This window comes from Trichosurus vulpecula, chromosome 2, assembly GCF_011100635.1.
Source record: "Trichosurus vulpecula isolate mTriVul1 chromosome 2, mTriVul1.pri, whole genome shotgun sequence".
NCBI lineage: Eukaryota > Metazoa > Chordata > Mammalia > Diprotodontia > Phalangeridae > Trichosurus > Trichosurus vulpecula.
In genome coordinates, this window is record NC_050574.1 from 394,771,419 (window position 1) to 394,784,138 (window position 12,720).

A 12,720-nucleotide genomic window follows, 5' to 3' on the forward strand; every position below is an offset into this window, starting at 1 on the left:
ATAGCGCCAAGCAGCAGTCACTGTTGCCACTATCATGCCTCCCTTAGGCAATGTGGAGGACAGAACTGACATAGTGTTTCTGGTGGGAAGCCAAGCTAATTCGACTTAGAGCCAACCACATGGCACTTTTGAAAACGATCTGGAGTCTTGATTACTGCCACTTCCTGAAATCAGAATGGATAGCAAGAAAAATACCCTGGCTCTTCTAATGCACGGTTCACTGTTCCTGAGCACCCGTATTGGTGGCACCTTTTAACTTTACTTAAAAAACCATTGTCTCAAATGCTACTTATTGCATAATAAGCCTATTGGCTCCACTTGCCTGGATTGTTTACAAAGCTTATCTTCCTCCTCAGGACTTCTTTATTCCCTCACTCTGTTATCAGTGAAAACACCATTATATATCAAATAGGATCTTTGTGTCTCTGGATTATGACAATAAAGTCTGTCCCTTTCCCTATATCCATAACTTAGAGATCTTAACTAATATTTTTAAAGAATCACAAAATTGTGCTCCTTTCGAAAAAACAGAAGAGGAAGAAGAGGAGGAGGAGAAGCGAAGATGAGGACGAAGACGAGGAAGAAGATGACAAAGAAGACAACAAAGAAGAGGAAGAGGAAGAAGAGAAGGAGAAGACAACGACAAAGATAACGAAGAAGACAACGATGAAGAAGAAGAGGAAGAAGAAGAGCAGAAGAGTCACGAGGACGAAGACAAAGACGACCACGATAACAACGATGAAGAAGAAGAACAACAACAAGAAGAAGAAACACAGATAATTCTTGATTTTTCAGGAGGTAGTAGATAGACCATGCAGACTTCCAGTTTCTTCTCCCTCCTTTTCTGGCTATTATCTCACTCTTCACTAACCTTTCCACTATAGGGCAGCCAGGAGAGTGACAGAGAGAAGCAGCATTTCTTTTTCTTTGTCAAAGTCTCACAATATGATAGTGAATTTTAGGAACTTTGTGCATCAGTTTAGAGCAATCAGAGTCATCCTTTCTACATGTACGGTTATAATTTTGAGTTCATGTCATAGCTATATTTTATGGACTAGCTTTTGAAAGAATTTTTATAAGGAGATTTCTGCCTTTACAAAATAAAAATGGATTAAATATTTACACGTGTTATTTTAATAAATGCATTGAATAATTTATAAGCATTTCTTGTTCACCAACTCTCCAGCAAAGTTTTCCTGAATTATGCCAAATAGGTAAGAGTTGGCTATAGTTTCCTTTCAGATATTATGATGAGAATAACACCTCGGTATTAAAGAGATTGCTTTGCATATGGCTCTCACTCTCCTATTCACAATGAACTTCTTACAGAAAGAAGGACAAGACTGTACATGGAGATCTTTTGGAAGGACAGGAAGAGTCTGTCAGACGGCCTGAACTGATGAGAAATAAAGATCTTGGAGAACCCTCTCCAGTAGGCCATTTAATTTGAAACAAACTATTACTTGGAATAACTGTCACTATAAGCTACAAACACAAGTGAAAATAAATAAGGACGGTAGAAGACTATCATTGCATCTTGTGGAATGAATGGGAAGGAACTATGCCAGCCAGAAACAAATCCCCACTTCAACCTTTGAGATTCTGGAGCACCACTGAGCCAGAGGAAACCTCGATCCTATTCAAAGCCTGAGAAAACAACCATTTCCACTCAGATTACATGTTTGAGATCTAGAAACCAAAAAAGGTTTTGAGTCTGTAAGCAGCCATACATATCACTAAGGAAAAGTTGGGAGTGAGACACTGTCTTGTTATCAAGAGCAGGAATAATCCCTTTAAAAATTACTGTTGTTGAGTTGCTTTTAAGTCGTGTCCGACTCTTTGCGACTCTATTTGGAGTCTTCTTGGTAAAGATACTGGAGTGGTGTTGCCATTTCCTTCTCCAGATCATTTTACAGATGGGGAAACTGAGGCAGACAGGGTTAAGTGACTTGCCCAGGGTCATACAGCTTGTAAGTGTTCGAGTCTAGATTTGAACTCTGGAAGATGAGTCTTCCTGACTCTAGGCCTGGTGCTCTAGCTACTTTGCCACCTAGACACCCAACCTTTAAACATACTGAAGTAGTATTTTTTCATCATCAAATTTAAAACCTTACTAAGTGCTTTAACAATTTAAGGAGGAAATTCGATATTTTCCCTTCACAGCCTGCCCTGGGCCCTCTTCTCTTTTCTCCTCTATACTATTTCATTTGGTTATCCCATTAACTCCTCAACAAGTTCAACGACCATGCTATGCAGATGATTCTCAGATATAATAAACTTGCCCTAATCTCTTTTCTGTGTTAGTTATACATCTCCAACTATCTTTTGGATATTTGAAATGCATGTCTTGTAGTCATCTATAAAATAGAACTCATTCTTTTCCCCGCCCCTCCCTTCAAACACCATCCCCTTCCAAACTTCTCTCTCACTGTGGAGAGCATCACTAGCCTCCCCCCAGGCACCCAGGCCCACAGCCTCGGGGTCACTCTCACTCACTCCACCCATACAAAACATTGTCCCATCTTGTCATTTGTATCTTTCCAACATCTCCGGTACATGTTCTCTTCTCTCCACTCACATACCAAGCATAGTTCAGCTCTCACTGGGTCTAGTATAACCTTCTAATTGGTCCTCCTGCCTCGTCTTTTTTTTTTTGGAGGGGGGAAGGCAGGGCAGTTAGGGTTATGTGACTTGCCCAAGGTCACACAGCTAGTATGTCAAATGTCTGAGGCCAGATTTGAACTCAGGTCCTCCTGACTCCAGGGTCCGTGCTCTGCTCACTGTGCCACCTAGCTGCCCCCAAAAGGAAATATAAAAAAAAAGATTGTTGATGGCAAAAATAGATTCATTCTATTCATATTCTATTTATCTTCCCCAAATTTATTCTCTGTTACAGCATCCTATGCAATAATTTCAGAATTCTGAAGATGTATGATACCTTTTATTAAAGAATTTATTTGCTATCAACATGACCTTACAAAGAAAAAGAAAAACACCATAAGTTTCTGCAATGACTGTGTCAACATGACCCAGTGAAATTCCAAAACGGTTATTTAAACAACAAAACAACAACAAAATAAGGCTTGGTATTTAAAGCCCTTTATAACCTGGCCCTTTCCTACCTTTCTGGGCTTCTTAATCTCTTCTACATGCTCTATGACCTAGGTATAATGACCTACCTGTAGTTTCTCAGAATGATACTCCATCTCCTGTCTCAGTCCCTTTAAACCGGCTGTCCTTCATGCCTGGAATGTTCTGTCCCCATCATTTCTACCTCTTATTTCTTCAAGGTTTGGCTCAAATCTCAGGTTCTGTGGGAGGTCTTTCCTAATTCCCCAGCTACAGAAGGCTTCTCCTTTAGGGTAACCATCATCTCCTCTGTACGTGGTGTTGCAGCGGATAGAGTGCCAGGTCTGGAGTCAGGAAGACTCATCTTCCTGAGTTCAAATCTGGCCTCAGACACTCAGTAGCTGTGTGACCCTGGGCAAGTCACTTCACCCTGTTTGCCTCAGTTTCCTCATCTGTAAAATGAGCTGGAGAAGGAAATGGCAAACTCCTCCAATATCTTTGATAAGAAAACCCCCAAATGTTAGTCTGATAGGACTGAGACAACAAGACTCTGTTTTATCTCCCATATACCTAGATATTTACATTAGAATTTACACTCAGTCCTTGAGGGCAGGGACTGTGTTTTGTTTTCGTCGTAAGGGCATAATAAATGCATGTAGACTAACCTACTGATAGCCTGCAAAGACAACAGACCAGGAACTGGCAATAACAGATATTTACATAACTCTTTAAAACTTACAAAACATTTCATTTGAGTCTCACCACAATCCTATGAGACAGGTACTTTTTTTTGGACCAGATTTGTGATTGCACTGATACAGGGAGCTCTTAGTGGGGAAATAACCTCTCCTACGCAAGTGGGTAACTGTTCTACAACTTAAGACTTAGGGAATTACCTGGGGGCAGCTTTGTGGTATGGTAGAGCACTGGGCTTCGAATCAGGAAGACTCCTCTTCATGAGTTCAAATCCAGCCTCGGACACTTACTAGCTTTGTGACCCTGGGCAAGTCACTCTACCCTGTCTGCCTTAATTTCCTCATCTATAAAATGAGATGGAGAAGGAAAAGGCAAACCACTCCAGTATCTTTGCCAAGAAAACCCCAAATGGCGTCACGAAGAGTTGGACACAACTGAAAAATATCATTGAGAGGTTAAGTGATTTGCCCAGGGTCATGCAGCCAACATGTGTCAGGGGCTACATGACTTGAACCCACCTTCCTGACTCCCAAGGAGGATCTCTATTCATCATGCCACCCTGAGATAGGTATAATTGTGTTATCCTACTTTTACAGATGAAGAAGCTAATTCTGAGAGAGGGTGAGTAATCTGGCTGTGGTCACAGAGCTGGTAAGTATAGTGGGAAGAATGGAATCCAGGTGTTGTGACTTCAAGGCTGGTTCTCTACCCACTACACAACCCGGCCTCAAGATCCATTTTCATTCACAGTGAAAGGTTTCAATAAATGACCGCATTGAGCAGTGAGGCTACAGCATGAAAGAGAGATATAAAAACACACTCTACATTCTGCACAAACTTGAGACACTTCATCTCCAATAATGTTTCCCTGGGCTATCCAATATTGATGATTATTTCCATTTCTCTGTTACTTAGATTTACTGCTGTACCCCTGGACCTCTAAGTGGAAAGTCCTGGGCTTTTGTACCAAAGAATAAAGTCAACCGCTATAGGGACATTCTCCAATTCTGTGCAATATGTGTGGTTCCAATGGCCTACTCTTGACAGAAGTTCAAAACTGCCAGGAAACCACAAAATCCTGCAGTAACATCTTCTACTCTATGTGGCAGTTAACAACAAAAAAGAATCATTCTATGGGAACTGAATGGAAGGCAGTCCCTGGAAGCGGCCTACTCTCACGTTTAGTGCTAGACTCCTAGTGAGGACACCTGAATTTGAATCTGGGGTCTAACACTTATTAGCTGTGTGACTCTGGGAATGTCCCTTAGTTTTTGGGATTAATACTACCATCATATGAGGTTGTTGTGGGAAAAGTGTGAGCTATTGTCATTACTAGTAGGGAATTCAAAGTGAAATCTGGTCCCACATTGCAACTTTGCTCCTCCATCTCCCTGCACCCTGCACTGCCCCCTCCCAAAAAAAAAAAGACAGAGGAGACTTCAAAATTATTTCAGGCTCAGGTTTAAGTTCTTAGCTGAGGCAGAACTAAATAGCATCTATTAGAAGCTTAGTAAATTCAGCTACCTGTTGTTTCCCTAGGCAGATAAGTGGCACAGTGGATAGAGTGCTAGAGTCAGGAAGACCTGAGTTCAAATCTGACCCTGACACTTACTAGCTGTGTAGTCTTGGGCAAGTCACTTGTTTGCCTCAGTTTCCTCAACTGAAAAATGGGGATAACAGCATCTGTGTGGATCGAATGACATGATATTTATCAAGTGTTTGGCACAGAGCCTGGCACATAGTAGGCTCTATATAAATGCTTAATCCCTTCCCCCTTTCTTTTCACCAGAGCTTTAGTCTCTAGAACCTGAATTTACTTTTTTTGTTGAAAAGAAGAGGGGAGGGGAGGGCAAGAATTACTTAAGGGGTTCATGATTTTAAATGATTTATTTTATAATGATCTGGCTTTCCTCTCTCCTATCCCAGGGCTGATTCTGCTTTGCAAATGCTGTGTGGCCCCTGCCTAGCCTACTTCTCTTTGTCTGGTCTCTTGAAGCCCATACCAGGTGGTGCATTCCAGTGGGATGGCCAGCTGTTTTAGTCCAGTAACCTGACCTGTAACAGAACCTGACACAGAACACTGACTGTTCTATCACTGTGATTTCTTCCTGGCTTTCACTGAGAAGTCCTGAATGCCCTCAAGAACTCTGTTCAGGTTTGGCTTTAAAAAGAAAACAAAATGAACAAACAAACAAAAAAAACCCAACACACATTTGGAACAACTGTGGGAATTCGTAAGCCATGAAAGTTACAGCTTTTCGAACCGTCTGGTTTAATTTCATTGCATGCCCATGCTGGACTGCTCATAAAGGCAAATCTTTGAGAAAAGGCGTCTTTATTGTTTATCAGTTGCAGAATAAACAGATCTTAAGTGGTCAGACAGCCCCGTCTTTCATTATTTCCTGCCCACCTCTGTAAGGCTTAGGGCTTCATTCTTAGTAGTTAGAGCCCAGGTTAAAGAAGGAAAGGGATCACTGCATCTGTTTTTGCCTAAAGATTATGCACGGGACCTGTGATATTGTGACTCTTTGGTTCTTCCTGCCTCCATTTCAACTGAAAGAGTGTACACACACACACACACACACACACACACACACACATGTAGGCTCTTAAAAAAATCTATTCAAAGATTTTTTTTAATCCTTAAATTAAGTCACAGAGTATAATCTGTCTCTCATGCTGCTGGTATTCCTCTGTAGGTAAAATAGAGAAGGAGCTTTCAATAACTCCTTCTGGACTCAAAAACATATCACATAACACGTACAACAATACATAATGTTCATAAGGAAAAACTGGAACTTGGAGAAGGCTTCGGTGGGGGCCTATGTGATTCAGATACGTCCCAGTATGTTTCTGAATACATTTCTGCTGATGAAGAAAACAAGAAACTTGCGATTTTATGCTTTCTTAGTAGCATCCCAAGCAAAGGCAAAGTGACCTTAAGCTTCCTATTCCCAGCAGTATGCAAAGTTAATGATATGTATTTTTAAACAGCCAAAATTAGGTTGAAGCATGAAGATGAGCTAGTAAGTCCTATCACAGGTATATGTTAGAAAGAAACAAGTATCATGTAGTCATCCAGCATCTCTTCAAGCAGATGCTAGATTACGATTTGACCAGGATGCTGTAGATGTGGCAGTGGTACAGTGGTAAGAATACTATATTTGAACTGGGAAGATCTACATGTGAATCCTGATTATGCCACTTACTAGATATGTGATAGAGTAGCTGGGTAGCACAGTTGATAGAGCACTGGACCAAGAGCCAGAAAGACTCCTCTTCTTGTGTTCAAATCTGGCCTCAGATGCTTAATAGCTCTGTGACCCTAGGCAAATCACTTCATCTAGTTGACCTTAGTTTCTTCATCTGTAAAGTGGGCTGGAGAAGGAAATGGCAAACCACTTCAGTATGTTTGCCAAGAAAACCCCAAATGGGGTCATGAAGAGTTGGACGTGACTGAAATGACTAATAACCACCACCATGTGATAGTGGGCAAGTCCTAAACCCCTCTGAACCCAACTTTCTGCCATATATAAAATAGGGGCAACAACTTCTCTCTTAGGCTTGTTGTGAGGTATTTTATGAAACAGAAATCTGGAGAGCCATTCATGTGGATGTCAGATGACTACCTGACTATGCTACTGTAGAGATAAAAATAGAATGCCATGCAAATTCAAAGAGAAACCCACCAAATCGTACATAAGGATCCCTGAGGGTCAGACTGACTTACTATATTTGATTTTTTACTTCTTTTGCTAAATAATTTTCTATTACACTTTAACGTGGTTCAGGCCACCCTCCAGAGTGTTTGTAAGGGCAAGCAAAGTGGGACTTTTTGCTGTTTTTTTTTCTTTTGGAGTTCTAGTTCTTCTCAGCACTAAGGCAATGAAGTGCCTTTGATTGAATCAAGAGTCTTTGATGACCCCTGCTTAAATCACAAGAAACCCTAAGTCACGTGAGTTTGACTCACATGAGCCTGGGTCAAGAGGGTTGTGATGCCCTCTGACCCTGAAGAAGAGTATACATACTCTGAGGTTAGCATTTTGCTTTGGGGCTCACTCATTGGAAGAGTGTTCGTGTGATGTAGCCATATGATACTCTGGGTAGCTGCTAAGGAGCCCCCCGGCTCTGAAAAACCCAGATGTTGGTGCTTCTGTCTCTGTATGCATGTAATAATCAGACAGCTAGAAGCCCCACCTGTTGATTTGTGTTATTTTCTCTGCTTATAATTCCTGCTTGTAATTTCTGTTTGTATTTTCTCTGAAGTTCAGGGTGCTGGCTTTTTCCCCTGAACTAAGTAAATGATGCATATGTTTGATTAAAGTAATATTGTTCACCCCTTTTGAGTTGCTTTCCTTTAGAAAAGCAGATCAAAGAACCTGTGCTAGCCGCTCTCCTGTGTACCTGTGTTATTGGTGTTACATGCTCACAGCGGCTGCAAGTAACGTTGTTACAATGTTGCAGAATGCAATGCAGCCTGTGGGTTGTGTGTTAGACTTAGAGTCAGTGAGAGCTGGGTTTAAATCCTGTCTCAGGCATCTAGTACCTAAGTGACCTTGGGCAACTCACTAAACCTTTCTCAACTTCAATTTTCTCACCTGTAAGATGAGAATAATAATAGCACATACCTCACAGGGTTGTGAGAAGGAAGTTTGGAAAACATTTTGTAAACTTTAAAGCACTATATAAATGCTAGCTATTATTATACAGAGCTGAAGAGGCTTGGAGTGCCAGATGGCAATGGACTACATCTCTATCACCCAACAAGCTGCTGAATTAAAGTTCTGGCTTCCACCAGAAAGCTAGTCAGTAGGTTCTTATTTATTTTTCTGTTCATAGTAAATCATAAAGGCCATTGAGTAAGGCACCGAAGGTCCCATGGTCTATGTTGAAAGGAAGTAGTACTTGACTATTCTTGTTATTGTCACAGTTAGCAGAGAGGATTCACCATTCAACAAGTTCGATTCATGCCAACATTTATTAAGCACCTGCTATATGCAAAGCAAAGTATTCTGCTGAGGATGCAAAGAGCTATGACAAGCCGTCATCACAAAGAGCTTATGGTCCAGTACCAGGAAATGTATATAAACATAAATAAAATCCACAGTGGCAGAGAGAAGTGCAAGAAGAGGCGGCTCCATAAAGGAGCTATCTGTAAAAAAGTGGAGGAGGGAAGACAGGAGATGGGTAGTAGCCGAGATAGGCTTTGAAGGAAAACAGGGTCTTCAACGGATGGAAAAGAGGGTGACAGTCAAGTCCATTGTGGATATAACAATAGTAAACAGATTGTATTAAGTCATTTTTCAGTTGTGTCTGACTCCTCGTGACCCCATTTGGAGTTTTCTTGGCAAGGATACTGCAGCAGTTTGCCATTTCCTTCTCTAGTTCATGGTACACATAAGGAATGGAGGCAAACAAGGTTAAGTGACTTGCCCAGGGTCACCCAGTTAGAAAGTTTTTGAGGGAGATTTGAATTCACACAAAAAGAGTCTTTCTGACTCCAGGTCAGGCACTTTATCCACTGTGCCACCTAAATGCCCAAAACAGCAATACAGCACTTTGCTAAAAGTATGTATATATACATATACATACATACATACATATATATGTATATACATGTACATGTTTTATATATTATATATAAAATCCCATTTGATTATTACAGTAATTCTACGAGGCAAACACTACAGGTATATTATCTATCCTTATTTTGCAGAAATAAGGAACTAAGAGATCAAGTGAATTGCCTCAGGTCAATGAGTACTTGTTTAAGGCAAGATTTGAACCCATGTCTTTCCAGCGCCAAATTAAGCTCTGTCCACTTTGCCACAGGAAAGGCATGGAGACAAGGAAAATATTAGGGCATCAGTGGGGGCAGAGAGTAGTCCCATTCAGCTGGAATTTAGAGAGCATGAATGAGCACAGTCTTAGAGCAGTCTGGAAGGGCAGGTTGGACCCCCACTACTGAAGTCTTTGAAGCTTAAGTCAAAGAGTTTAGGTTGTTGTTGTTGAGTTGTGCCCAACTCTTCGTGACCTCATTTGGGGTTTTCTTGGCAAAGATACTGGAACAGTTTATCATTTCCTTCTCCAGCTCATTTTACAGATGAGGAAACTGAGGCAAACAGGGTTCAGTGACTTGCCCAGGGTCACACAGCTAATAAGTGCCTGAGGCTGGATTTGAACTCAGATCTTCTGGACTCCAGGTCCAGCACTCTAACCACTAAGCCATCTAGCTGCCTCCTTAAGTTTCAGAGCAGGTACTAATCTGCATTAGCAGAAGGGGTTTCTCACTGGAGGTTCCCTATACCTATGAAATCTCCAGTCTTGTCCTATATAAATATACATGCACACACACACGTGTGTGTATACACACACTCTATATTGGTATATATGCTACATACATACACGCACACATGCATGCCCATGCGTATGCAATGTACCTTGAGTTGAGAGAAAAGCACTGTAGAATCTTATTAGTTTTGAGCACTTCAATCATCTTTGTTACCCTAGAACTCTGACAAGTCATTTGAATGTAAGTTCTCAACCTTTTGTGGGAAGCTGTTATACAGCCTTAAGCTAGTCATTAATTTAAAAGAGATAAATCAATTTGCCCTCACCAACAATGTGAGGTAGGTTATGGTGAAGCTCTCGCCCTCTCTCTCTCTCCCCTTCCCTCCCTCTCTTCTCCCTTCCTCTCTCTCTCTTTTTCTCTCTCCCTTTGCCTATTCCTTATCTTCCACTTGGTGATAAGGGCTGTATTCTCCCCCAATCAAAATCGGCACTCCAAAAAGGCCCTGAAATTACCTCATAAAATATGAGCTGGAAGACACCTTGTGGGTCATTCTGTCCACCTCCCGCATTTTGCTGATGAGGAAACTGAGGCCAGAGAGGTGTTAGGGTCCCACGAAACTTCACTCAGACTCTGCTCACCCACACAGTCCAATCATGATTTTAGCTACAAAGGAATATTATGGACCAGACCTTGAGTAGATATTACTGGACGTCCAATAATAAGGAAGCTCCCTCTATCAGTGTGAATCAGTATCTGCTCCATATTTTAAAGTTTTAAAGAATTGCCTATGGACACTGAAGTTAAGTAAGTGCTTTGTCCAGGGCCACACAGCCAGAGAAGGTCTGTCTTCCTCTGCCTAGTCTCTAGCCATCTCTCCCCTCCTGGCTTTCCAGACTTCGCTACCATGCCTCAAATGCCTCAGAGCCTAGGCCCTCTTACCCTGAAACATCTCTCTGCCCTGCCAGCCCCTTCTCCCATTGTTGAGCTCCTCCCAGGGCCTCCATTTTGAGGAGAAGGCCCAAGCTGGCCATTCTTGATTTCCTTCCTGACTTTGCTTCCTGTTTTCTGGACTTTGGAACTGTGGTCTTGGGTGCTAGAGTTGGGACTCTGGCCAAGGCACTCCTTCCCCACTTTAAGTTACCTTTGGTGTGGCATCTTCCTCCATTACAGTGTAAGCTCCTTAAGGGATTGTTTCTTTTTTCTCATATTTGTATTCCTAGTGCCTAGCACACAGTAGGTGGGTGTTTAATAAATACATGTTACTGCCTTGCCTATCCACTAAGCCACACTGCCTCTCACAGGGGAGGCAAAGAATCAAAGGAAAAATTATCTAGCTGGAATGACAAGACGAAAAATTACAATGCTTTTTCTACCAGTCTAGGATGGGAACTATGCCGACACAGCAGAAAAATATCAGCCTGAGGACACAGTTCTCCCAAGGGCCAGCTACGTTCCTGGCTAGAAACGCTTCCTTCTTACTTCCATAAATATGGCTGAGAATGTCCGGGCCTTTGACTCCACAAGACTTCTAACAGTTCTACAGGAAGTCATTATTTATAAGGGAATCTGCTTTGAAGGCCAGCAAAAGAAGGAAAAAAAGGGCAAGGCCCAATCACGACGATTCCACCATATGAGATTGCCATCTTCTGGCTCTCAAGAACATTACTCCACACAGCTCCCTGGGCTAGAAACCCTGCAGCAGAGCCCCGTGCAACCTGGGATGATGAAAGCAATCAGGCGTCTTTAAAATTCTGCCTAGCAACACTAATTATTGCAAATGAGAAACAAAGGTTCAAGATCACGGATTTTTAGAATCAAGAGAGTCATTAGAAATCAGCCACCTCATCGACCAACCTTTCAATTTATCCCCCACACAGCTGCCAAAGACATTTGTTTTTAAAAAAGTTTTTATTTTATTTTTTGAGATTTGTTTTTAAAGTATCGTTCCCCTGGTTTAGTAAACTCCAGCAGCGTCCTGTTTTTTTCTAGGATCAAATACACACACTTCTGTCTGACATTTAAAGTCCTTCATGACTTGGCTATCTCAACTCACCCTTCCAACCTAATGGTCAATTACTCCTCTTTACAAACTCCAGAGTCCAGCCAGATGGCTCTTCTTGGTTGTTTCTCACATATAGACGCTCCTACTCTCACCTCCAGCCTTAGTACAAGCTGTCTTCTACGCCTGGAATGTCCTCCCTCCTTATCTTTGCCTCTTAGAATCCTTAGTTTCTAAGACTTTCCTGGTTTGGGTCTCCCTCTTCCCATCCCCCCTCCCCACCCCACCAGTGCCTTCTCTCCCTCCATCACTTTATTTATTCTATGTGTATCATTGCTGTCGTTTTTCTTCAGTTGTTTCAGTCGTGTCCAACCCCATTTGGGGGTTTCTTGGCGAAGATACCAGAGTAGTTTGCCATTTCCTTCTCCAGTTCATTTTACGGATGAAGAAACTGAGGCAAACAGGATGAAGTGATTTGCCGGCGCTCACACAGCTACTAAATGTCTGAAGCCAGATTTGAACTCGGGAAGATGAGTCTTCCTGACTTCAGGCCCGGTACTCTATGCACGATGGCGCCACCTAGAGGTCCTATGTTGCAAACAAATATTGACTCCCCTGATAAAGTATAAGAAAGATCCTTGAGGGCAAGTTCTGTTTCATTTTC

The 12,720-nt window shown here is 41.9% G+C and overlaps 1 protein-coding gene across 2 annotated transcripts in view; it reads right to left on the reverse strand.

Annotated features, from left to right (window-relative positions):
- The window catches only part of SLC9A7 (solute carrier family 9 member A7), a 196,487-nt gene that overhangs the window by 37,361 nt on the left and 146,406 nt on the right, over positions 1–12,720 (reverse strand). The window lies entirely within an intron of this gene.